General features: G+C 48.4%; 2 protein-coding genes across 3 annotated transcripts in view; both read left to right on the top strand.

Moving 5' to 3' along the window:
- The window catches only part of FAM241B (family with sequence similarity 241 member B), a 126,562-nt gene extending 114,382 nt beyond the window's left edge, over positions 1-12,180 (top strand). Inside the window, exon 5 of the transcript XR_003797074.1 lies at positions 12,112-12,180. The gene's annotated coding sequence lies outside the window, so the exon portion shown is untranslated. The remainder of the gene's footprint in view (positions 1-12,111) is intronic.
- COL13A1 (collagen type XIII alpha 1 chain) overlaps positions 12,112-27,066 on the top strand; it is a 159,555-nt gene continuing 144,600 nt past the window's right edge. Inside the window, exon 1 of one of the 2 annotated variants that reach the window (XM_029245688.1) lies at positions 12,112-12,216. The gene's annotated coding sequence lies outside the window, so the exon portion shown is untranslated. The remainder of the gene's footprint in view (positions 12,217-27,066) is intronic. The other variant, XM_029245689.1, reaches the window with a different exon arrangement.

Below are 27,066 nucleotides of genomic sequence, written 5' to 3' on the forward strand. Positions count from 1 at the left end.
ATAAAATCAACCTTGCTTTGCAAGTTCATGCTAAACCAGAGATCAGAAAGTCTACTTTCTCATGAACAATGAGTTGTGAGAAAGGCAGAGGTAACAAGCCCGGGTACTAGGTGCAGGCCAAGTGCTCCGCCTGCGGCATTTCATATAATCCTCATAGTGCCTTTGTGAGGCCAGGATTACTTACCCCATGTGGCCAACGAGGGAGTGGAGACAACCCCTCTAAAGGCTCTTCCAGGTCTGATATTTTTGTATTCTTTCATGATGCCAGCCAGCAAGGCTCAATGGAGAACAAAACACTAAGCACTCATCCTGTGCTGTGCAACCACTAAGTGCTCAGTGCTTTACTCTGGCCTTCTAGAAGGATGGTATATCAGCTAGCTATTGCCACAATAATGCTGCATAACAAAAGAGCCCAAAACTCAATGGTTAACCACAATAACCATTTACTCCTGGGGTGGTTGACAGAGGTTCAGCTGATCTCAGCTGGGCTTGCCTTACCCTACTTCTCACTGCAGGTTTGTGGGTCAGCTGGGGAGGGTCTGTTCCTTGTGTCTCTTATCCTCCTGGGACAAGGGGGTGGGCAGGGCATTGTTCCTCTTGTGACAGCAATAGAGGTGTAAGAGGGAAGCAGAGAAACATGAAGCTCCCTAAGGAGCCAGTGCCTTTTCACTTCTGCCTGAAGCCATTGGCCAAAGTAAGTCACACGACCTCACCCAGAGTAAAGAGACAGAGAGAAGCTCTCCCCTGGGGTGAGGTTATGCCAAGGCTTGGCTGCCAAGGAACCTATCAGCCAATTCAGCATGAAAAGAATGATTCAGCTCCCTTTAACAGGGAAGTTAAACTGTTTCCCCCACTTTCTCTATTGCACTAGAACGGACTGAATGCAAATATCTCCCCTCCCTTCCTCATTTAAGGATTAAAGATTTGAGATTAAGGCCTCCCTATCTTCAAGCAAAGGAAGCCAGTTTCTCAGTCACTGGGAAGTTGAGGGTTATTAGGTGAAAGAATGGAAGAGAATAGATCTCAGACCAGAAGGGGGATTAGAGAGGGACTCCCCGAGAGTCTCAGGTTAGGCTGTGGGAAAAGTATAAATGGGGAAGGTTTGGGACCTGAGCAGGGGCAGATGGCCCACGAAGAGTCAAATGAGCTGATCTGACAAGAGACTTCGTGGAAGAGCCATGTTTGAGGGCCCAGGAGCCACACGGGCTCTGAGTTGCCACCTGCCAACCCAAGAGCGAGAAATTCCCATCACAGGTGCACAGGCCAACACTAGTTGGCACGTGACTTCACTTCATCCTTATGAACCAATCATCAGGCCAGAGAGGAACCACCGCCCTGGCCACTGGACCTTGTTGAGCGCCCATCTGATGACTCTGTGAGAAAATTCCCATCACCCACCCCTGGGTACCCATGAACAGTTGCCCCATCATCTTGGGGGTCTAGAATAAGAGTACAAATAGTGTCCCACATACCATACACTATAAGTTTTATCCTCACCATCTGATCCAAGCTGGGAAACTTCTGTCCACAAGGTGTCTCCCCCTGACCCAGCCCCAATCTCCACCCACAGGGCAAACCCAGAAAGGCAAAGGCACAACCCTTGCCTACCTGGAGCCACCCAGGTGAGGAAACTAGCCTGTATTCAGGAAGAATTTTTTTTTTTTTAAATCCACTTCAAAAAGAACATCTCATTAGAGCAACAATAGACCTTTCACAAGACCTTCCATCAATCACCAGCGTACCAGTGAACCAGCATTAATAGAAGCATCCAGAATGTATGAAGACGGGAAAATGACTATGCATTGAGTGAGATCAGGCCCGTTTACCCTTCACCTACTCAACATCTACCATGTGCCAGGCCCTGTGACAGGCGCCCAGGAGACAATGTTGAATGAGACATGGTTTCTGCTCTTGAGGATCTCCCAACCTTAAAAGAAAGATCTGGGGAGGATTGGTGGGAGAGAAGGGACTTCATATACATTTTAAAGAATAGGAAAAACGGGGGTAGACGGAGGAGGAGGTGGATGATTTTCAGGCAGAAGAAAGCAATCCCTGGAAGGAGACAGGGTCTTCCTTCCACAGGAAATTTGGCTTGTAAGGGTTCCACAGGAGAGGGTGAGGGTAGTCGAAAGGAGTGACTGTCTAATGGTGGAATTTTGATAAGCATAGCACCTGGGGGAGAAGGGATTATCAGACATCCACATCTGTAGTCACCCCCTTCATGGATGGTCAAGGCCCATTCTGATTATAATGGCCTAGAAAAGTTTTCCAGCAGTTTCTCATACCCACGCCATGCTCTTTTCACATTTTCTCTTACTAAGCCATGATTCTTTGCTTCTGGAAACATGTAAATACCCCTTCTGAGAGAAGTGCTGTGGAAACCTCACCACAAATACACTGCTGTCCCTGATTGTACTAATTGAAGGAAAGCGCTGGTGGAAGAATGAGTTTAAGGAAACAGAGTTTTATTATTTTAAAATTAATACACTTACTTGAGTGAGGTAACCACTATGCATTCCACAGAGATGGTCTGTAGGGGACCTGCTATAAGGGATTTATTGGGTGATCCATTCAATCATTAAACATTTATTGCACAGCCACCATGGGCCAGAGGCTGGGGATTCAAGGCTAAGTAAGTCTCAGTGTCTGCCCTCCAGGAGCTCAGTCTGGAGCGGGGGACAGACACATAACCATAAAGCAGAGTGGTAGGTGTGGCGAGAGTGATGTGTACAAAGATTACTGGAGCACAGAAAAGAGCAACCGTACAAGAGTGGAGGTTGGGGTCACCAGGGAAGACTTCTAGAGGGAAGAAAAGGGGGCCTCCTACTTGGGTAGCATGAATAGATGCCTGCAGGGGAAAAGCTGGAGGATGAGGCAGAGCCATCAGGGGGCATCTCAGGTAGGGCACAGTATGCACAAAGGCTCACAGGGGAGAAAAGCAGGATGACTAGAGTAATCGACCACAGATTGGTGTTGCTAGGATGTAACATGGAGATGGGGGGTAGCAAGAGTTGCTACCTGTCATCAGCAGAGGCCAGACCTTTGAGGCCTAAAAGCCTTGGTAAGGGTTTGGACTTCATCATATAAACAAGGGTCGGGGGGACATAAAAAAAGTTCTGAGTAGGGAAATGATACAAATAAATCTGTGTTTCAGAAAAAAAAAAAAAAAAAGGAGCAGTGTAGAGGATGCATTGGTGGTAGCAGGGGGATCAGCTGGGACAGACTGGGAGAGAGAGATGGCAGGGCCTCTCCCTGGTAGCAGGAGGAGGGATGGAGAGGAGGGGTTGTATTTGGGAAAAGCTTAGGAGGCAGAATTAGTAGGACCTGGTGATTTATGGATATAAAGAGAAGCAGGAGAAGGAAAATTGTGGAATGACAGCTAGGTTTACAGCTTGGGTTATAAAGTACACGGTGGTACCTTCAGCTGAGATTGAGAATTCTGAGGGAAAGGAGTTTAGAAGGGGAAAAAACAGGAACAATTTTTGATGTTGAGTTGGAGGAACTTGTGGGTGGGACGTCAGGGAGAGACCAGCAGTTAGGTGGATATTTGAGTTTGCCCCTGTGGAGGCAGAGATCTGAGAGACATGAGCATTAGAAACCACAGAGTGGGGTGGGATCATTCATGTGCTCATCAGGATGCTCCAGGCTTCAAGGAACAGAACATACACTTAAAAGTGGCTAAAACCAATGAAGGCATTTATTTATTTCACTTAATAAGTTTGGAGGTAGGTCCTGGGCTGCTTCTCAATATGTCATCAAGGACCCAGATCTTTATATATTTTAGCTCTGCCACCTCTGTCCGTCCATAACTATGTCCTGCAGTAACGTGAAGACAGACGAGGGTCCTAAAGGACTTGGAACCCAGGGGAAGGTGGGTAGAAAACAATTGATTAATAGATGTGATGCCTGCCTTTGGCTGTGTTTGGAAAGAGATAAGAAAGGGATAGGCTCAGGGAAGAACTGGCTGGTTGACAAGCAGGAATGAGAGGGAATTAAATGTCTGCTAATTAGTACTTATGGGGTTGGGAGAGGCAACTGCTTTTTTTTTTTTTTTTTTTTTGGCGGTACGTGGGCCTCTCACTGTTGTGGCCTCTCCCGTTGCGGAGCACAGGCTCTGGACGTGCAGGTTCAGCGGCCATGGCTCACGGGCCCAGCCGCTCCACGGCATGTGGGATCCTCCCAGACTGGGGCACGAACCCGCGTCCCCTGCATTGGCACTGCGCCACCAGGGAAGCCCCTGAGGCAACTGCTTCTTAACCCTAAACAGTAAAAGGTAAAGTTTAAAAATGCTTTCAGTGAGAAAGGCTGATGAAAACTTACCCTGTGTGGACTTCTGCTTTGGGCTATGATGGAGTTACAGATACTAGACTAGCCCCCACCTACCATAAACAAATAGAAAGGTGGGTAACTTACATGAAACATCTGTTTTCAGACATTGGGTAACCAGCAGAAGAAGACTGTGTTCCCTGAGGGAAGAAAAATAAGATTAACTCTATGATCAACCTGACTTTCTGCCTAGAGGCATTTACCAGACCATGGCCCTGGGAAGGGGGACCCAAGCAGAGCACAGAAATCTCACTGTTTTGAGGAGACACAGATCAGAATTCAGAAAACTAATGCAGCTGGAATTTGCAAAGTAGAATAGTGGAGAAGAGGGAGCTATTCAGAGAAAGAGCTTCAGAAAATCACATAGGAGCCTTTGGCTTTTGAGTCTTTGGCTAAATTCAGTAAGTCCCCTACATAAAAACCTTCAAGTTGCAAACTTTCAAAGATGCGGATGTGTGTGCCAGCCCCTGTGTGCCAGCTGTTGTACCGTTCTACTGTACTTGTCAAGGCACTGTACTGTAAGATTAAAAATGTATTATTTTTTTGTGATTTTTTTTTTAATGTACTTATCATTTGTGTGAAAAGTGTTATAAACCTACTGCAGTACAGTACTATATAGCCGACTGTGTTAGGTAAGGTAACTAGGCTAACTTTGTTGGACTTAACAAACAAATTGGATTTACAAATGAGCTCTCAGAATGGAACTCGTTCGTGTGTAGGGGACTTACTGTAGTAAGTGTGTATGTGTATGATGGGGCTCCATGAGGTTGGACAAGTAACAAATACTGGAGAAAGAATAATTACTGGGGAGCTGTAAACTGAACGACCCTCTGAGCTGAAACAGTTGGGAGATGTTCAAGTTCAGGCTAACCAAGGTGGAGAGACTGTTGAACACCCAGAGTATTTAGTGGAAACTTCAGAAAGGCCACACCTTAGGAGTAGAGCTAGACTAGTCTACTAACTACTAGCTAAACTAGTCTACTAAACTAGCCCTGGGGTAAAAGCTGTTATAAATCTATCCTAACAAAGCAGAAAGACAAGCCTTGAAAGATCAAGCTCATCTCCAGGTTATTTGCCAGAACAAAACTTAACACTCTTTAAAGAACCGATAACAAAAGTCAGTGCTCAATAAGATAATATTCAAAATGTCTGTCTTCTAGTCAGAGATCGCTGGATATGAGAAGCAAAAAACGACACTCATAACCAAGAGGAAAAATAATCAATCAATAGAAACTGATTCAGACACGGGACACATGTGATGGAATTAGCAGACAAGAATTTTAAACAGCTATTATAAATAGATTCAAGCATTTAAAGGAAAATATTAATATAAGGAGGAAAGAAATGGAACATTTTTTTTGAAAAGCACCAAATGGAGCTTTAGAACTGAAAAATACAGCACGAAAGTTAACTTTATGTGTCAACTTGACTCGTCCATGTGATGATCACAAATCTGGTTAAACATTATTTCTGGATATGTCTGTGAGGGTGTCTCCAGAAGAGATTAGTATTTGAATTGGTGAAATGAGTAAAACAGATCACCCTCCCCAGTGTGGGTGGGAATCATCCAGCCCACTGAGAGCCCAAATACATAGAACAAAGAGACAAAAAAGGTTGAATTCTCTCTTTGCACTAGACTGCCGAGCTAAGACAGCAGTCTTTGCCTGCCTGGGAACTTAGAGCATCAGTGCTGCTGGCTCTCAGGCCACTGGTTCTCCCCAGCTTGCAGATGGCAGATCATAACCTTCTCAGCCTCTGTAATTGTGTGAGCCAATTCCTTAAAATAAATCTCATGATAGATAGATAGATACATAGATGCCTAGATAGATACATAGATACCTAGATAGATATATAGATAGATAGGGATATATCCTATTGGTTCTGTTTCTGTGGTGAATCCTGACTAATACATGTAGTATAGGAAACAAAAATTTCACTGGATAGGCTAAATAGCAAATTAGACATGACAGAAAAAAAAAAAGATCAGTGAACTTGAAGACAGGATAAACTGAAGCACAAAGAGAGAAAAAGCATTAACAGAGCTTCAGTGACTTGTTGGACAATTGGTCTTACATACCTGTAATTAGAGTCCCAGGAGAAGAGTAGAGAAGGTGTGTGTATTTGAAAAAAAATGACCAAACATTTTCCAAATTTGATGAAAAATATAAATCCATATATCCAAGAAACTCCATGACTTTCAATCAGGATAAACACAAAGAAAACCACACCAAGGCACATCACAACCAAATTGCTGAAAACCAATGTGAAACAAAAAAAAAGAAACCCTTAAATTCAGGCCCAGAAAAATCTTAGCCTGTGGTGAGGATCAAATTGATGACATGGCTGTCATACCCATTGTCGACAACTCTGAATGAACTAAGAGGTGAATCTTTTCAAATGGACAAACTGACTCAGGGAACAGAGACTTGAAGGGGTGCTCTCCCATCTAAGCCTGAGAGGACCAACTTAACTGTGATTAATTACCCCAAAACTTAGTGTCGTAGAGGGAGTGGAGGCCAATGGGAATAAGAGAGGAAAGAAATTCAGCAAATTTAAAATGTATATCTAAAATAAAAACTATAAATGAATGTGGCTATTGGTAAATAGAGTTGTCTAGAATCAAATAGATAAGAAGACTGCTATGTCTTTGAGTTGTACTGTCAAACTCATCACAATTCTGGACTGAAAAGCCTTGTGACTGTCCAAGTTTTAATTCTTGGGAGTGCAAAATTCTACAGGCAGGAAACAGGCTGAGAAAACTGCTCATCCCCCAAGGAGGGCATATTCTCCAGTGCTCACTGTAGATGTGACTGAGGAGGATAATGGGGTGGGAGATGGAATGCACTTCTCGGAACAGCAGATGTTATTGCCCCAAGAATCACGCTTCACACAAGACATGTAAAAGCTGGAAGGCAAAAGGAGAGTTTCTCACTAATCTCCTTCTCTTTATCAGGGAGAGAAATCTTTCACAGAACACCCAACAGACTACTCCTCAGGTCCCATGGGCCAGGATTGGATCTTGTGCCCAAATTCTAGCTGCAAGGGAGGCTGGTGTCTGGTATTTTGAGCCCCAATTATGGGAGATGGAGTCTACCAGCAGGGGAGAAATAGGGCTTGTGGGAAGACTATTGGATAGGCAACCCATAGTGTTTGCCCCATCCCAGGAGCACCAAGAGTGAGAAACAAGGTCATAACAGTGGGGTCCTGGGGACAACTAACGTTTCATGGAGCTCCATATACGTGGTCAAAGAAAGAGAGTCTTAGTTTCTGAGGAACAAGTTGCCCCAAAACTTAGTAGCTTAAAGCAAGAAACATTTATGTTCTCACAATTTCTGAGGGGCAGAAACCTGAGAACAGCTTATCTGGGTAGTTCTGGCTTAAGATCTCTCAAGAGGTTGCAACCAAGCTGTTGGCCGAGGCTGTGTTACCTAAAACCTTGATTTGGGCTGGAGGATCCACTTCCACAAAGGCTTACTCATAGGGCTATTGGTTGAAGTCCTCAGTTCCTCACTGGCTATCATCTGGAAACCTCAGTTCCTTACCCAGTGGGCCTCTCCTTGGTTAGCCTGAGGGTCCTTAATATATGGCAGCTGGCTTCTCCTAAAGTAAGTGGTCCAAGAGAGAGAATGAGAGGAAGACCAACATGGAAGCCACGCTGCCTGATAACCTAATCTCAGAAGTGATATGCCATCACTTCGGCTATATTCTATTGGCCACACTGTCCAACCCTGGTACAATGTGGGAAGTGATTATGTAACGTGAACTCCAGGAGGTGAGAATCTTTGGGGGCCATCTTGGAGACTGGCCACCACAGAGCCCTTGAAGGAGACAGAGAAGAAGACACCAAAAGAGATGGGTTGATATCACAGAGACCAACAGAGAGAGTTCCAGAAGAGAAGCGTTTAATAGTTTTCAAGACAACAGTGAGAACCAGTAGCTAAGGACTGAGAAATGTCCATTGGATTTGTCAGTCAGGGTCAGTAAGAACATTAAGAGCAGCTTCAGTTGACCAGTTTGCAGTGGACTGAGGTTTAAGTGGGTGGTGAGCCATTGGAAAACAGCAAGTGTGGACAGCTTTTTTGAGAAGATTGGATGAGAAGGAGGGGAGATTTGGACAGAAGCTAGAGGAGGACACGGAGGATTTCATTTTGGGGAATATAAGGGGCCTGAGTAGAGTTTTAGGCAGAGGAGAAGTAGCCAGTGGACCGGAAGAGGTGACAATCCAGGAGAGGACAGTATGACGGATGGGGTAGCCTCTTGGAGGAGGCAGGAGAATTAGAGGTCAAAGACACAGGTGGGATGCTTGCCTTTAAACAGAGAGACACCTCATCCTCTGAGGCTTCAGTGAGGGATGCAGGACGTCTGACTAGTGCAAGACCTGAGGGTGAGGATGCCTGGGAATTGAGAACTCGTAGCTGATGGCCTCAGGTACGAGGCAAGGTCACAGAGAGCAGAGAGTGAACAATGATGTCAGTTACCATGGTGATTGCTTACAGATGCAGAAAGGCTCGGAAACAGTCTGTTCTCATAGACAGGGCAAGCCCTTCCCTTGTAATCTAATTTCACTTTCTATCTCTCAGCAAACTCATTTTTCATAGTCGGTGATGTCTTCAGATAGCACCTGTCTGAGTTACCACAAGGTATGGATTAGTGGGGGTTGAAATGTACGAGGGTGGGAGATACCATAACTCAGTGGGTGTGGAGAATCATGACATCTAGGCAGGGCAGGAACCTCCAAGGTCTCATTGAACGTTCCATGCAAAGGTCTGTCTTACCATCAAGGGTTTGTCCATCCTCTGCTTGATCGTCCATCCTCTGCCTGATCACTCACTACCTCTAGGGAGAGTCTTTCCATTTTCAATCCAATCCTTAGGTCTTTTCCTTCAGCAGAGCTGAAGTCTGACTCCCTGTGTCCCTCAGGTCCTACAGGAAGTCCCAGATCATGTCCTTCTCCCACCTGACAGCCTTCAGAGATGCTTCTCCTCTAGAATAAATCTTCCCTGTTTCTTCACCCTCCCTCATATAGCAGGATTTTCTGACCCCTCCTCAGAGCCACCTTCTCCTCCAGATTTCCTTCAAGAAAACAATGGTCCTCAAGATTCAGCTGTGACCTGGCCCCGTGGCTTTCTTCTGAGCGCCCAAAGTACTTAGATGAATGCCAGCAACTCACAACCACCTAATGCTTATGGGTGATTGCTGGAAACTTCTCCAGTTCTTTCTCTCCCAGGATGGTTCGGTCAGACTGGTGGTCTTTTAAGTTTTCTCACCATCCCTAAGCATGATCGAATCCCGCATTTTGGCCTGGAGAAAGAGGTTCCAGATTCTCATTTTGGATCTGTGACTAGTGTGGCGTTATCTTTATAGGTCACTTAAACCTCTCTGAATTTCAGGGGAGCCTTGACAACACCTCAGGTTAGTGTTTTGAAATATTAACTAATGTTTTACTTCTCTGGTATTTCCCCCTTCCATACTTTGCTCCTTTGCTCTCACCCGCACCCAAATTCTGTCCTGTGCTGTTGTCTCAGGGGAGGACTGTGGTCTCGGAAGGCAGGGAAGGGAGTCTCCTGGTTTTGAGTGGAAAATTCTTGGTCCATGAGGCAGCATAAAGGGCTCACACCAGCAAAATTCAGAAGAAAACTTGAGCAATGATTCCACTCCTCAGATTTGCAGAAAGTTCCCCCACACCAGGATGGCCCCAAAGAACAGGAATGACCCAAGAGTGGCACGGAACCAGATGAGAGAGAGAGACCGGCAAGGGTCTTGCAAGGGGACAAAGGCCATCTCCACAGCAACTTGAGGGACCAATGAACAAGGACAGGCATAGTGATGGACATCACAAATGACAGTGAAGACCAGATGCCTGGATACCACTTAAGCTTCTGGGAAATTAAAAAGGAGAGGACTCCAAATTGGCTGGGATTATACCGCTACTACTGTGGCAGAATAAGGCCTTGAAATAGAAACAGAGTAGCAAAGACTGGGGACGGTTCTGTTTCTGTCATTCCTGAGATGGTGGGCTGGAATTCCACTCCCCGCACACCCCTGAGCAAAGGAGCGAGTCACCCACTCTAAGAAGTTCCAATATTTTTATCTTTCCTAAATGAAGCACAGAGGGGTTGAATGGTGGTTCCAAACCACAGAGCAGTAAATATTCAGTGTCTATGCTTCCAGATAGAGCTCCTGTATCTGCTCCCCCGCTCTTCCCCACCTCTCTCCTTCCTGGCCCATATCTTCATTTAGCCCATGCTCCCATCCTCCACCATCATCACCTCTTTGGGAAACTGACTCATTCCTCTGCTCTTCTCAAATCCTTTGCACTCAAAAACCAAACCCTTACAACGTGGAAATGGCAACAACCAGCGGCTCATGATCTAATGCAGCCAATTCGCGACAGGTAAAGTTTGCAGCTATAGTTTGTGCCATTGGGTTCTCATGTAGGAGGTGATTTAGAAACCACCATGATGCCGTAAGACATAATTTTTTTTTTTTAATATTTATTTATTGCTGCATTGGGTCTTTGTTGCTGCACGCGGGCTTTCTCTAGTTGCGGTGAGTGGGGGCTACTCTTGGTTGCGGTGCATGGGCTTCTCATTGCAGTGGCTTCTCTTGTTGCGGAGCATGGGTTCTAGGTGCGCGGGCTTCAGTAGTTGTGGCACGCGGGCTTAGTTGCTCTGCGGCATGTGGGATATTCCTGGACCAGGGCTTGAACTCGTGTCCCCTGCGTTGGCAGGCGGATTCTTAACCACTGCGCCACCAGGGAAGCCCAAGACGTAATTCTTGGCTTTGCTTTGAGCTTGTCAGATTGGCTCAAAGAAAGGAAAGTCCTGGCCAAAAAAGCAAGAAGTTAGTTAAGAGGGAAGGCCGTAATGTGACCATGAAGGCTCAGTTCCTACAGTTAATCCATTAGATACGATGTTTTCGTAAACCCCAATGAGCTTTAGATGCAGAGACATGGCCTAAGGAAGGCAGCAGCAAAGATGAACATGTGGCCTTGTATCATTCTAAGTCTCTCTCCACTCTTCCCTGGGCCCAGAAAGCCTCCCTTCTCTCTCTGGAGTCGGGTTCCCCCACTGCTGAAGGGTAAGCACCAAGGCAGGCCCAGTGAGTCCTGTCATGCCTGTCTCCCCCTGCCCCCTGCCTTCTCCTGCACATTCTCAAAACACAGGGCTCCAGCTCTCACTTGCCCTTATTTCTTTTAGCCTGTATAATAGCCTGCCTTTTCACATCCTACCTCTCCCAACTGAGTTCTTTGAGGAGCAAGGGTTGCATCTAATTCACATCAGTGCTTACTGAAGGCCCAGCCGAACCCAGGCCTTGCAGGAGAAGATGCCCGGTGGTATCTACTGAATTGGACAAAATCAATCTACACAGTGGGAGAGTTGACACACGGTCCCACGAGTTATGGGATTCTGTTGACTTGAATTCCACAAGAAGAACGTCTCAATCGGGTTGAACTTAGCTGCCTGGGACAGGCGGGCAGAGTATGGATGTGGAATGAAAAATACGTGGCAAAGCTCTTCAGATTATTTAGCCATTTGAGGAAAGGCATGAGTGGGAGTTTGCAGCAAAGCCATGCACGATCTCTTGGGAAACATTCCCACCAGCCAGGCTTCATTTCCCTGGGGAGTGACCTGTAGGCCTCCTGTGATGCCTCTGTAAGGGTGCCTTTCTCTTCTCCCTTTGGAGCACCTCTTTCTCCAGCATTTCACAGTAATGATCACAGTAATGATGGCCTGACACTGTGACTTGGACCCACTGTAGACAAATGTTTTTTCTTCTTAACAGGCCCCATGTTTCGACACCCCGGAGCAGAAGCATTTGACACGGAAATAGTGTCCTCGTTGAAAGCCTGGGTTCTGCTCAAGGTGGATCAGGAGCTTTTAGTCCACGGTGAGTGGGGCTGGGGCTAAGTCAAACACATACTCTGTTAGGACACATCGGGGTGCCAGTGACAGAAAACCCATTTCACTGAGCTTGAACAAAAAGAGAATTATTAGGACATGTTCCTGAAAAATCCAACATAGCTCTGGCTTCAGGTGCAGCATGTTCCAGGGTTTCAGATTGTCACTAGGAAGCAGTCTTGGTCCATTTCTCAGTCCTATTCTTTTCTGATTGTCTTCATAATCAGGCTCCAACTTGTGGTTAGATGGCCATTGTCAGCTCCAGGCTACACTCTCCCAGACTCAAACTCAGCAGAAAAGAGGAGCTTTTCCTCCCCTAATTATGGAAAACAATGTTTTGACCTGGCTGTCATTGGCACAGATTGGGTCATGTGTCTATCCCTGAACCAATCACTGAAGCCAAGAGGGTGCAACTGCACTGATTGGCTAATCCTGGATCACATGGTCAACCTACGTTGCATGGTCCCATTCAAAATCACATGGACACAGAGTGAAAAGGACAAATTGTTCCCCCAAGGAAATCTGGGGTGCTGGTTCCATGAGGAGCATAAGGAGATCATAAGATGTAACAGAAACAAGTATCCAGCACACAACTAAAGAGAAAACCACATTATCAGCAGCCCATAATCCATTCTACATGGGTGTGCAGTTAGGGTCCTAGAAACACCTACATCTACATGAGGAATCACAAAACTTCTTGTGCTATTAAAATATTTAAATGTGTTTTTACTGATAAAGAGGTTATGGGGTCCACAGCACCATGAACCATGTGGACATTTATTGGTTGCCTCCCAGGACCTGGTTGCGCTTCCCCATAACCCTGTTTTTTTGTTTGTTTGTTTTGTTTTTGCGGTACGCGGGCCTCTCACTGTTGTGGCCTCTCCCGTTGCGGAGCACAGGCTCCGGACGTGCAGGCTCAGCGGCCATGGCTCACAGGCCCAGCCGCTCCGCGGCATGTGGGATCTTCCCGGACTGGGGCACGAACCTGTGTCCCCTGCATCGGCAGGCGGACTCTCAACCACTGTGCCACCAGGGAAGCCTCATAACCCTGTTTTTTGTGTGAGGATAATGATTCAGGAGGGTGGACCCTACACTCACTCCACGCCAGGGGTGAAACTAGTTAGCGCATTCCCTCCTCCTTCCCACCGGGATTGGTCCAGAGTGAGCACATGACCCGAGCCAGTCCAATTAGAATGAACCTCATTACCAGGACTTTTGCTGGCAATGCTAGGGTAAGATGCTCTTTCTCTTTGACAGGATATAAACGAGAAAGGATGTAGCGCTGGGAACTGTGGGCAGCCATCTTGGGACCACAAAGGACGTGAGGCTGAGGGTGTCATAGCAGAAGAAGCAGGGGTGGGGGATGGAGGGAGGGAGGGAGAGAGAGAGAGAGGAATAGAAAGTGAAAGAAAGAGAGAGAGATAAAGGAAGGAGGGAGGGAGGGAAGGAAGAAAGAAACTGAGTCTTTAGTGATGCTGCAACTCTGTATCAAACATCACCTTAAGCCAGACCCGCCTATGGACTTTTCACTCAACGTGAGTCAGTACCTTCACTTTATTATTCCAGCCAGTATGAATCAGACTTTCTATTACTTGCAACCCAGAACATTCTAAACATTTTTGAGCTGCTTCCAAGTCTGGGCAGCCTGTGGAAGTGGCTGTAAACAGGCTGTCTACTCCGAGTGTCATGACAGATAAAAGGTGGAGGGTGGCTCCCCTCAGAGTGCCTCACAGACATTCCTTTAGAGATCCAGTGTTCCTGGGTATCTGGGAGTATGCTCGACATACAGAGCTCTTTTAAGGTTCTGTGGCCTGGCAAGAGGGTTAGAATTCCGTCGCTGGTCAGCTATGTGCCTGCACCTCCAGGCACCCTGTGGATGGAGCTCTGGACTCAGATGGGGGTGGAGGAGAAGGGAGGAGCTTAGATGCAACCACTGAAATGCCTGATTCTTTTAATTTTGATGAGGACCATCTTCAAAGTCTTTATTGAATTTGTCACAGTATTGTTTCTGTTTTTGGCCTTTTGGCCACAAGGCATGTGGGACCCCAGCTCTGCGACCAGGGATCGAACCCACACCCCCGACATTGGAAGGCAAAGTCCTAACCACTGGACTGCCAGGGAAGTTCCATGAAATGCCTGATTCTTGAATTTCCCTGTCTGGGTGGCCACGTAGGTGATGGCAAGGAGTCAGGTGTGTGCTTAGTTGACAGTTCAGAGAAGGACTGGTGTCTTTTCATCAAGAGTCTGCCTTCTGCAGGGTTAGCTTTTAACCTTGGTGCAGTGGATGCTGGGATGCAGCACCCAGATCCCCTCCAGGACAGAGGCACTGGTTCCCCAGCCACAGGGGCGTTGCTGCTGATGGCTCACACTTGGCTAAAGGGAACAGCGTCACCCAAGATCATACTCCCTCCCTGGGGGGTAGCCTGTATCCCAGGACTGGAGAGAGAATGGAGGCACAGAGACCAATCCTCCTTCAATTCAGGGCAACTCTGCCGGGCATCCCCACTCCCGGCTTTCCATGGGGTTGACAGAGACCCCTTACTACTGCCGTGCAATTAAACTTCTTCCTCTGCCCTGTCCCACTGCCCTGGTTCCCCAGTATACCCCCTGCACGCAAATCTCTTTCTCAAAGTCTGTCTCTTTGGGGATCCCACCCAACAAATGACACTAGGTCAGGTAGGTGGTTGTCTACGTGGTATGATATTAGAGGCCCGATCCCAATTCTTCTTTTCCTGGGTGTAATAGTTCCTGGTAATAGTGGTGGAAAGGAAATGGAGTTGAAAAGCACAGACAACGGGTTTGTGTTTTATTTAAACGCAGAATTTTTTTTCTTGTTAGAGAAGGAATATATGCTCATAGTAGGAAAATTTAGAACAGCCAAGTTAATTAATACCCATAAATCTTTCCATGAGAAGCAATGATGGTTTCTTGTGATTTGAGTTTGAAAATATGTTTTGAGTCCTTTCTATGTGCTAGGTGGTTCGTGCCCCACCCCACAAAACCCCATGCGGTAGCCTCAGTACTCCTTCCTGCAGAACAGACAAGGGAGACTCGGAGCTGTGTAGTGACTTATTGGGTTACTCAGAAGGCAAACAACAGGCAGATAAAGCTCATGGCTGCTGACTCCAGACTCAGCTTTTCTCACCACATCCCAGAACAACAGATTCATGTCAGGGCTTCTGCAGCATGTGCTTTTGACGGGGCAGAGTGGCTGGTATGGAAGAAAAGTTCCCAGGCCAGGAGTCTGAAGCCTTCCCTCTGGTCCTGGCTCTGCCTTTTACTTGCTGGGTGACCTCCGACTCGTCTTTTTACCTGGCGCCTCCTCAGCGTGGGGTTACCAACATGCAGTGTGCTGTAGATAATGGTTCGCGGGCCCCCGTGGTGCTGGCTGCCTGCAGGGGGCACCACCAAGAGGAGGGAGCGGGACTCCCCTCCCAAAGACCACATTCCCTCTGTTAACCACCCCCCTCCCCCCTTGGCCTCCCAGGGGCACTGGGATGGGTGCTCCTGAAGCCTTGGGAGCCTCCAACAAAACCAGAACCACGTCAGGGTGGAGCCCAGAGCTGGAACCTCCCACGTCTGTGTAAAAGGCTTCATTTATCTTTCTTAGTTCTCTTTGGCCAAGGGAGATGACAAGGGAATGTTTCACTTACTTTCCTTCTTTTTTCTTAAGGCAAATTTTCCATTATGGAAATGGCATGTGTTTATTTTTAGAAACCCAGCCACAGGGATCTATAACTCCTGGGGGAGGGAGGCGGCCCAGGAGACCAGTGCTGACCCTCCTGTATTAGAGGCGGATCTGGGTTTCTTTAGCCCTGGGTTCCTCCCTCCTAGGCCTCTCTCCTTGCCTTGTAGCAGAGCAGGGATCTTGCTCATGGACGAGAAGGAGAATGACAAAGAGGACTGAAGCCCAGGGATTACAGTAGCAAGAACGTTATAACCACTGGCTGACATTCGTTGAGCGCTTACTGGGTCCCAGGCACTGGGCTGTGTGCTTTATACACTGAATGCTCCCCGTAACCCTGGGAAGTAGGAATTCTCATCTGCACTTTACAAGGGAGAAAATCAAGTCTCAGAGAAGTAGTTACCAGCCCAAAGTGGTGAAGTAAGAATTACACACAGGTTTGTCTGACCCCAGCGCCACACTGACAGTCTTCTGCCTGAATCAGAAACGGAGAGCTGTGTGCTCACTACTGCAGGCAGGAGCCCTCTGTTGGGGAAAAGGAACTGAACCCCAAGGAAGAGGCAGGCGCTTCCCAGCAACCCAGCTCTCTTCAGTCAGCTCTCCCCAGCGGGGGCAGCAGGACCAGGCAGCTCCCTAAAGCAGGTGGCCTCTTCCATGGGACCCACAGCAGTTCACTTCCTCCCCATTTGGCCCCAGGTCCTGCCTCTGGAAAATGCTTTCTTGGGTAGAAGGGGGTGAAAGAGGAGGCATCCAGGGAGGGCACTGGATCGGAAGCGTTGCTGGAGGTGGGGTTCCACCCTGAGCACATTTCCCAGTGGGGTGTAACGAGTTAGGGGATGGGCCCCGGTGACCAGGCTGCCGGGCTTCCCACCCTGCCTTTCTGACGGTGTGACTTTGGGTGATTCATATAACCTCTTCTCCCTGAGTTTTCTCTTTTGTTTAATGGGGAATAGAAATACCTATGGCTGTGGTGATTTCATCATGTGAGATGAGGTATATAAAACACGTAGAACAGCCCCTGGCACACAGTCAATGCTTAACAGAAATTAGCTGCTATTATTCTCCAGAAGTAACTCATTTTCACCAAGTAGATCACGATGAATAGTCACAGATATAAACAAAGTATAAATGGTCAGACAGGAGACGCAGTGCTTTTTTACGTTTGCTGTCCCACCTCAGGTTCTTCTTGCCTGAACCCCTGGAGGCACTTGCAATGACCAAAAGGACCTGATGGGGTTGGGGACCCTGGGTCTTTCTGTTCCAGAAGGTTCCAACATGGCTCTGAAGTTCTATGGGGGTACATTCTGGGACCCTCCTCTCCAGGTTCAGCTAGGACTTATTTAGCTAAGGAAAAGGACAGCATCTGACATTCTGGAAGAGTTTGTTCTTCCTCCCACCCTTTTTTATAATCCTCTCTTGCGTCTTTTGGGCCTATGCTTCTAAGATATGTACCCAGATTAGGTTGGTAATGCCTCAGCATCTTCAGCAGCGTTATCATGATCGATCTACGTGATTACTGCCATCATCACAATATCATTTCCATCAATGTCACCATCAAATCTGAACCGTCATCACCACCACCTCCATTTTTGGCAGCACCATTGCATCACCATAACCACCTCCATCACTGATGTTGTCTTTGCCGTCTTCATTTTCATTTATCACCGTTAGGCTCCCTCTCACATGATCGTCTTTATACTTCCATGATCACCTTCTGCTCAGGGTCAGTCAGAACCCTTCGGTAGCAAGTGACAGAAACCCAAGTCAACTAGCTTAACTGGAAAGGTCAAGACCTTCCTAGGGATGATTGTTCCCAAGGGACTCAAACACCAAAAGGATGCTCCATCTCTTATCTCCGCTTCTCTCTGCTGTTCATTTAAGTTTCTTCTGTAGACAGACACCTGTCCATGTGAGCCAGGGATTTACATCCTGGCTGCTCAGTGACCCAAAAGCAAAAGAATTTTCATCTCCGAAGCTCAGATTGAAAACTCCCAGGGAAGTTCCCTGGTTGGTTCAGCTTGGTTACCTTCTGGGCCAATCACAATGGCTAGAAATGTGTGCTCTTATGATTAGCCCAGATTGGTCATGTGCCAAGCACAGACATGGCAACTGGGGGAAACGTGGCGAGCAGGTGTATAACCTAGTTTGTATCCACATTGACCTATCCCACCTAACACGACCACCCCGTCATCTCTACCACCACCTCCACCAGCACCATCACTACCATTCCTACCATCATCACTCTCGTCCTGAGGATTATAATGCGCCAAGCCCTGCACTTCACATTTGGAACCTCAACAAATTTGAATCTGATGAAGTCTCCAGCCCTTCAGGAATTTTCCATCTCTGGAAAACAAGAAAGTTGACATGTTCAAGGAGCTGGACTGCTAGTCCTTGGCCATGGGATGGAGCAAAGAGGGGAGCTGTGGGGACAGAGTCCAGCACCTCTGCAGCACTGACCCTAATCCCTGGCCAGGCCCGGCGTAGCAGCAGCCTGTGCCTAGCCCAGAGAGGGCGCCATTCCTTCAAGTGTGCAAAATTCCCGCAGCAGCCCATGGCCTGCGCCTGTAGGAGCCCTCAGCACGTCTGCCCCCCTTCTCTGGCGGGTGGGGCTTGCTTTTGGATCCAGGCCTCCTGCCCCTGCTCCATCTCCAAGCAAACATCTGTTTCCAGATGTTGTCCGAGAGCCATATAAAGCCAAAGGAAGACTCAGATTAATATATCTACAGCAGACCCAACTGTCACTGGCGAGCTGGCGTCAGGAATGGATCACTCAGGGAAAGCAAGAGCCCTCATTTCCTGATGGGACATATAGGAAAGACAAACAGGGCATTTCCCTCCCAACTTTAGAAATGACCTTAACAAAGCAACAGGCTTTAGGAAAAGGAGAAAGAAAAAGAAGGCCTTTGTAATGAAGTTTACAGGAACAAATGTTCCAGGCAGTTCTGCTTTCACAGCTACTGCTGGTGAAGGAACAAGAGGGAGCAAAGCTCTGTGGGGAGGGCAAAGCCTCCTCTGGATTTACTGGCCGTCAGCTGCAGTCCAGACACTGGGCCAAACTTGAACCTGGGGGCTGTACCATACCTGGTAGGGAAGAGACCTGGCCCAGATCCAGCGCTGCCACTAGTATGCTGTGTGACCTTGGACCACATTCTGACCTGTCTGCGCTCAGTTTCTGCGGGAGTCATATACCAGTGGAGGCTCGGGGGATTTATAAAGGTCCTTCTGAGCAAGGGGTATACTCTCCACTTCAATCCAGGAGAGCCACTCCTAAGTTGAGGCTTAGAGACAGAGCTCCGTGGTCAAGACAAAGAGTTCCACAGCGATGGGGGTGGGCAGAAGGCTGGGGACAGGAGAGCACGCAGAGATACAACACCATAACTTGCAGTTCCCAGATGCTGGTAAACAAGGATCTGCTTCAGTAAACTAATTGTGCTCTTCATTACCCATCTGTCAGCAACCAAAAACATCTGTCTCTTAACCCACAGTTGCCTGCCTTTCTGACAGCTCTTCCCCCCTGTGAGGGAGAGCTTGAGTCCTAGGCCTCTTCTCCAAGCACATGCTTGGGGCGCCCTTCCACCATCCCTAGGCTGAGGCCCAGATTCCAAGCCCTGTTTCCAGGGGCTGACAGCTCAGAGGGGCTACGTCTCACTCTCACTCCTGAAATGATTGTTCTTCCTCCAAAAAGCTGCAAATGGGGCCTTAATGGATGCATTTGCTCGAGGCTTCTGATGTCTGGCTGCAGCGTGGCCATCACCGTCATCTCTTTTGGATTTTGTGCTTTATTAGAGTCTTGCACACATGGTCTCATTTGAGTCTCTCAGCACTCCCCTGAGTAGGAATTAATATTCTCTTGCCCCAGGCAGGAGGCTGAGATCCAGAGAGGTGAAGACACTAACTGAAAGGAACACAGTTTGCAGATGGAGAGGCCAGGATTCAGCGCTTCTGGATTTCAAAGATGGTGCTTTGTTTTAGCTCAGCCTGAGTCAGCAAAATGGTTTCACCCCAAGCGCTAACCTCAATAGATTGATAATAGCTTCCTGCTTTGAGAAGCCTAAGCAGAGTGTTTTTGTGTGTGTGTTAGGAGTGGTGTTCTGTAGTTAATTAGTGATGTCTGCTGATGATGTGGGAATGGGAGTGTTGGTATGTATGCCAAACATGACCAGACCATGCCACCTGAGAAGAGAGGAATGGAAGGGACAGATGGTTAGGGCTGTTGGGGGTCAGGTGGTCACATGATGCATCCCTGGCAAGGATGTACCACAAAAGTTTGGAACTTTTGCTCTATTATCCCAGTCCCCTCCTCTGTCTGGATCTTGCCATGCTCAAGGGCCCTGCTCAGTACTCACTTCTCTACCAGGAAGCCAGCCTGCACCTTCACCCAACTCTAAGTCTCCACCTTTCTCTCCTTCTCCAAGTCCCGAGTCACTACTCATCTGCCTGTTTGTTTGGCCCTCAGTTAATTCTGCCTGGAACTGCTGTTCTCTTTCCTGTGCATATAGGTTCCTACAAAGGCCCCATGGGACTGCACGCTCTGTGAGCACCTGACACTGGGTCTTGTTCCCACCAGGAGCTCAATAGTAGGTGTGGACTGACTGAACTGATGGATCAGTGACCTGCACCATCCCTCCCCTCAGCTGCAGGAACACAGAGTTTGGGAGGAGATGTGAACTCTTGTATGGTCTTTGCTGTATGTCCCCAGTCTCTGCAGCTGTGATCATGGCAGTGATGGGCTGTGTTGAGTACCGACATGGCACTCAACATGCACTATTGCATCCAATACTCACAGCGGCCCTAGGAGATAGGAATTGTTCTCCCCATAGTTCAGATTTTAAAAGCAGGTGCAGAAGTGGTTAAGAATCCACCTGCCAATGCAGGGGACACAGGTTTGATCCCTGGTCCAGGAAGATCCCACATGCTGTGGAGCAACTAAGTCCGTGCGCCACAGCTATTGAGCCTGCGCTCTAGAGCCCACAAGCCACAACTACTGAGCCCGTGTGCCACAACTACTGAAGCCTGAGTGCCTAGAGCCCGTGCTCTGCAAAGAGAAGCCACCGCAATGAGAAGCCCGTGCACTGCAACAAAGAGTAGCCCCTGCTTGCCGTAACTAGAGAAAGCCCGCGCACAGCAACAAAGACCCAACACAGCCAAAAATAAATAAATAAAATAAAATAAAATAAAAAAAACAGGAGCAGAGAGGCTACACAATTTGCCCAAGATCACACAGTTAGTAAACAGTGGAGCCAGCACCTGAAACCACTCAGAACAGCCTCCAAGTGAGCAGAAAATGGGTTCCAGAGCTGTCCATGAAATGAGGCCAGGTAGGAGATTTGTGCCGAATTATTCCTGAACCACCTGAGACCAGAGGGATGTGAGCTATTTGGAGCCTCCAGCTGTTCCTGCAAGAGGTCATCAGGAGAAAGCTGGGAAGGGTCTGGGCAGTAGAGTGGACAGTTGGGCATGACCTTTGCTAACCACAATATTCCCCAAATCCAACTTTTTAGGGTCAAGTGATTCTATGGACAGGTCCACTAGCCCACCCTACCAGGCATTCTTCTCAGGCTGGGGTAGACAGCTACATCTGTGGATTCCATCTGGAACCAGGTTCATAGGTAGGTCCCTCCCTGACAAGAATCTGGGCTTGGCCAGGTGACTTGTTTTGGCCAACGAGACATTAGCAAGTGTCACACAAGCAGAGGCATCATAAACACTTGCCACTGGCACTTGAAATCTCCCTTTGAAAGCCAGCCACCATGCTATAAAGAAGCTCAGGATAGAGTGTGGGATGATGAGAGGCCACCTAGAGTGGCCCCATGGGGATGAGAGGCCATCTGGAATGTTCCAACCCCAGCCAAGCTCCCAGCCAAACTTCCACAACACAGCCTCACGTGTGACCTCAGCTATGTTACTTGGAACAGAAGAACCACTCCACTGAGCACTATCAACTCACAGAATTGTGAGAAATAAGAAATCACTCTGTTTAAGGAACTAAGGCTTGGGGCCATCTGTGATGCTGCTATAGATGCCTGAAATACTGTCCTGGTTACTGCACTATCTCTCCTAGGCACGGTTGGGGTCCTGACCATTCAGAAGCATGCACACGTTCTCGTATACACATCTCGACCAAAGCAGATTGTACACGGGTAGGTCAGCACCCACCCATTCTGGGCACATATACGTACGGGTGCACATCCTCATCCATGCACACGCTGGGGGTGGCTTGGAGACAGCCCAGTTGTACTGTGGGGCAGCTCTGGTCACCCACAGCATTTGCACTCCCCTGCATGTACATCCTTGTACGTGTGTGCAGAAATGTGCATGATCTCATGTACCAAAGCACAGGAGCAGAAAAAGGCAAGTACACACAGTGAGACCCTAGGTTGAGGGAGCTGGTGCGGGGGGGGGTGTCACACCCCAGCACATGTGCACACAATCATTCATGGCCTGAAACCATAAGTATCCAAACTCCTCCAAGTGAACAGGGTCCCCCAGCGTTTTCATCAGTGTAGCCTCTGCACTTGGCTCTGCTCTCTACTTAATGAGAGAGTTTGTTTTGGCCCCAGTTAACAAGGCTCCCAGGGCCTCCTGGGCAGGCTGGCCCTCCCCCGCACATCTGCAGCCCCTGCCCCTCGACACCCATCCTCAGCTCTGCAGAGTCACAGCCCGTGAGCTGATTGGCGTGGCTGTGTGGGAAGGAAGTGGGGACTCAGGAAAAGGCATTTCCAAATGTCCTATCTGCAACTCCAAGCAGGGGCCTCGGGCTGGCCCCCAAAACCCCAGTGCACTCTCCTCAGAGACACTGCATGCTACTGTCCTCTAACCTGGGGCAAACTAATTTAATCTCAGAGCCTGTACAAGGGCGAGATTGAGAGCTTGAGCCCCAGAGAATGCCTGCCTTGCTCACCTTATTTCTACTCCAGGCCTGGCCTTGGTTCATTCTCTTTGGGATCCCCATCTGGTGCAGGTCAGTACCTCCCGACACCCAGCACAGGGGCAAAGCCTCTTCAGTGGCTCCCCTTCGCCCTCAGGACAAAGTCCAAATCCTCTGTCCTCCTCAGCCCCTGCCCACCTCTTCAGCAGAAGCCCCCACCCTGTCCCTTCGCACTCCACATTTCAGCCTCAGTGAACCACTGACAATTTCCCCCAAACACCACACTCTTTCTCCCCTCCAGGCTTTTGTACAGGTAGGTTCCCCTGTTTGGCGCGCCCTCCCTGCACCCCTTTATCTGATTAACTCTGCTCATCCTTCAGGTCTCATCCCCCGAGCACCCTCTCTGTCCTGCATTGTAGCTCTTATCCCTGTCGGCCTCCACCATTAGTCTGCCTTGTTCACCACTGTGTCCCCAGCACCAGCACAGGGCCTGGCAAGTGCTCCATAAATATTTGCTGAATGGATGAATGTTTGAGTTAGGAAGACCCTTATACATCCCAGTTCTCCTTGCCTTCCGTTGCCCATCAGTTTCTAAATCTTACAAAAAAGGAAGTAGATGCCCAGGTTAATGGAGCTGAGAGAGAACCAGAACTAGAATCCATCCATCCATCCATTCATTCATTTGCTCATTCATTTGCTCATTCACTCATTCACTCATTCAAACCACCATTTCTTGGGCATCTACACTGTTCTGAGTACTGAGCATACAGAGATAAATACGGTCATCCTGATCTCCAGAAACTCATAGCCTAGGGGAGGGAAGAGACACAGGTCCCAGTTAGGACATGATTTAGCCTACACAAGACAGACTAGGATAACAGTGGCTCAAATGAAGTAAGTTACTTCACTCGTGTGAAAGTCTAGGCTTGTCTGTCACCTCAACTCCGCAAAGTCACCAGGGGCCCAGGCTCCTCCTATCTTGTTGCTCACTACATGCAGGAGTCAAAAACAGAGCTGAGAAGCAGGGCTGTGATGCCCGTGATCATAAAGCCTGGGAGAGAAATAAGGAACAGGGAGTCTGCAGTGTATGGGAGAGATTATGGTAGATCCCCAGGCCAGGCCTCCTTGGGTGAGGTTTCCCAGTTGGGGCTACTGTGTGGGAGAGTTGGACCTGTTTAGAGGACTGGGCATGGGGCAGGCAGCAGAGCAGAGAAATCCAAAAGGAAGGACATATCTGAAAGAAACTAAGCAGGTGGAATCTACGGAACGTGATCCCTATTGGATAAAGTGGGTAAGGGTGAGGGAAGAGGTGAACATCCAGCCTGAGCCTCAGGACGATGCCTATGCCACAGACCAAGGGAATGAAAGCCAGGCAGTGCCAGGGGAAGCTGACTGTGAGGTGAGGTGGTGGGGGAGGAGAGCACCGAACAGAGCTGCCAGAGGCAGCTGGAGACACGGGTGAGAAGTGCTGGGAGATGTGGGCTGTGGGTTTGCATGGGAAAGTCATCATCAGAGATGGAAACGAGCTCAGGAGGGACAAGTTCCCTCACTGTCCTGTGTGCAGTGCAGTGACCTTCTGACCTTGGACGTACATCCGAGTCCCTTGAGGAGCTTCCATAAGCAGGATGGGAACCTGGGCTTCCCTGTGCCCCTACTCCCACCACAGAGATTCTGACTCAGTAAGATGGAGTGAGGCCCTCTCTGTGGCTCTGGCTTCTTTTACTTGCAGGAGAAGAAACCCAACTCACACCGGCTTGAGCAAAAATGAGTCCTGTAATTGCAGAGTGCAGGCGTCGATGAGTTTCGGCACAGTTTGATCCAAGGGTTTAAATACTGTCTTCATGACTCAGTGTCTCCGCCTCTGCTTGCCTCCTGTGTTGGTTTCATTCTCAGGCAGGATCTTTAAGAACACAGGCAAGTTGCCCACTGCGGTAGTTGTTACTCTTTCAGAAAGCCCTTTGCAAAGAAATAGCATTCCCTTCTCAATCATTCCAGCCTGATTCTCCTTAGCCTGAACTGGGCCACATACCCATCTTGGGCCCAATCACTGTAGCCAGGGGAGATGGAGATGCTAATTGGTTAGGTTAGTTCACATACCCTAGAGCCAGGTATGGGGTCAACCCCACTAGAGCCACAGGGACTCAACTTGGAGCGATTGGCAGGATTTTAAGGTACAGAGAACAGGTGAGTGAAGGATGGACTTCACTGGCAGAGGGACCAGCGTGAGCAGATATGTGGAAGCAGAAAAACACAGAAAATACTTTAGGAACAATACAGCTTGTGTGTGCAGGGACATTTTTTCTTAGCTTTACATTCTGGCACCCAAGAGTATCTGTTTTTATCTAGGAGTAGAATCATGACCACAGATTAAAGTCAAACTCTTTGGGTTAGCACTGAAAGTCTATCTTCTTGCTACAAGCAAGAAATTCTGTTTTCTAGAGATGTTAACTCCAACATTGACAGAACATTGATCCAACATTGACAGAGAATTCCTGAGTTTCTGTGACCCCAGAGCCCCCTGGATGCCTCAGGGTTCAGGCATGTCATTTCTTTCTCTCTCTCTTTTTTTTTATAAATTTATTTTAATTATTTATTTTTGGCTGCGTTGGGTCTTCGTTGCTGCGTGCGGGCTTTCTCTAGTTGCAGCGAGCGGGGACTACTCTTCTTGTGGTGCGTGGGCTTCTCATTGCGGTGGCCTCTCTTGTTGCGGAGCACGGGCTCTAGGCACACAGGCTTCAGTAGTTGTGGCATGCAGGCTCAGTAGTTGTGGCTCGCGGGCTCTAGAGCGCAGGCTCAGGAGTTGTGGCGCACGGGCTTAGTTGCTCCGCAGCATGTGGGATCTTCCCGGACCAGGGCTCGAACCCGTGTCCCCTGCATTGGCAGGTGGACTCTTAACCACTGCGCCAGCAGGGAAGCCACCAGACATGTCACTTCTGATGCAAGGGTCAGGCTAGTACTGCTGCACCCTCCCCCTTCAGCTCCCAATCAGAGGATGCTGTAGCCCCAAATCTTTTAGGTTTCACTGCCGTAGCATTCCTGAGGGTCCCAAAGTCTTAAAAGGGAAAAGATCAGCTTGTGGAATAAGGAAGGAATGAAACTACCCTCCTAGTTTAATTCCTCCATTCCCGCTACCCTTGACGGGGGTGTGGGGGGGGATGTGAAGGTGGAGCCAAATCAAAGTCCCTGAATCCCGGGGCTTGTACCTCTCAGTGCAGAAATTCTCTGGCGTCCCCTGGTGGTCATCAACACCACTGTGTTCTCTCAAGGATTACTCTCTACAGCTCAATTGAGATATCCTTCACAGGGTAAGGAAACAGGCACGCTTACCCAATGTCCCATGTCAAGGAAATGCTAGAGCTGGAGCTGACCCAGAGCTCCTGGCCACCAGTCCTTTCCGCAGCATCACTTTCTATCCCTGTAGTCCTCCCTAGTGGCTAACTGACCTGGCAGGCAATGTTGTAACATTTATTATTTATGATATAAGTACTATGTTGCTATGTTACTCTATTAAATATGCCACACTCTGAGGTGTGCTGTGATACTGGATTATATATTAAGCCTGATCAGGTCAATATATAAAACGTGAAATTGGCAACCCTGTTATTATAAAATGGAATCACAGAAACACCCCTGTCACCCTACCCACCTCAGTTTTACATTTCAGGGACCAGCCTTTTATGCCCTACCCCGCCCCCGCACTGTTCCTGGGAAGCAGGCTTTCTCCATAAACTCTGTCCCATCACCTCATTCGCAGGAATGTCAAGAGGTGCAAGGAGATAAAGTCTCGTGGGATACAAATGTTACTTAAAATGGGAGAGGTGACAAGAGAAGAGAGGAAACTACAAAATGCCCTTCAGGCAGCGTTCTCAACTGGAGCATAGGAAATGACAGCAGGAGGGAGCAGAGGAGAGAACTGCTCACCTTTAATGGCTGTGATGTTTGGGGCAGGCTGGTCTGACAGCGGAGGGCTGGAACAGGTCTCGGGTCGATGGCAGACAAGAAGAGGAGGCATGAGGACTGGCAGGCGGCAGGACTGCCTGGCCCATTGGATACTCTGGAATAAGCCTCTGCTCAGTTTTTATTCACCTGTACCTTATGTCTTAGTCCTAAAAGAGAGACAAGGGCACCAGTTCTGCTACCCCGCTGGAGGGCTGACTTTTCACACTGGAGTAAAAATGCGGTTGGAGAAATGAGCCCCACCCAAGGCGCTGGGGCAGCTGCAGGACGTGGGAGGTATGGAGACCAAGGTGGGGCTGGTTTGGGTAGGAAGAGAGAGGATGAGA

Source organism: Monodon monoceros, unplaced genomic scaffold, assembly GCF_005190385.1.
Source record: "Monodon monoceros isolate NGI ecotype Baffin Bay Population unplaced genomic scaffold, NGI_Narwhal_1 Super_Scaffold_4, whole genome shotgun sequence".
In the NCBI taxonomy this organism is placed as follows: Eukaryota; Metazoa; Chordata; class Mammalia; order Artiodactyla; family Monodontidae; genus Monodon; species Monodon monoceros.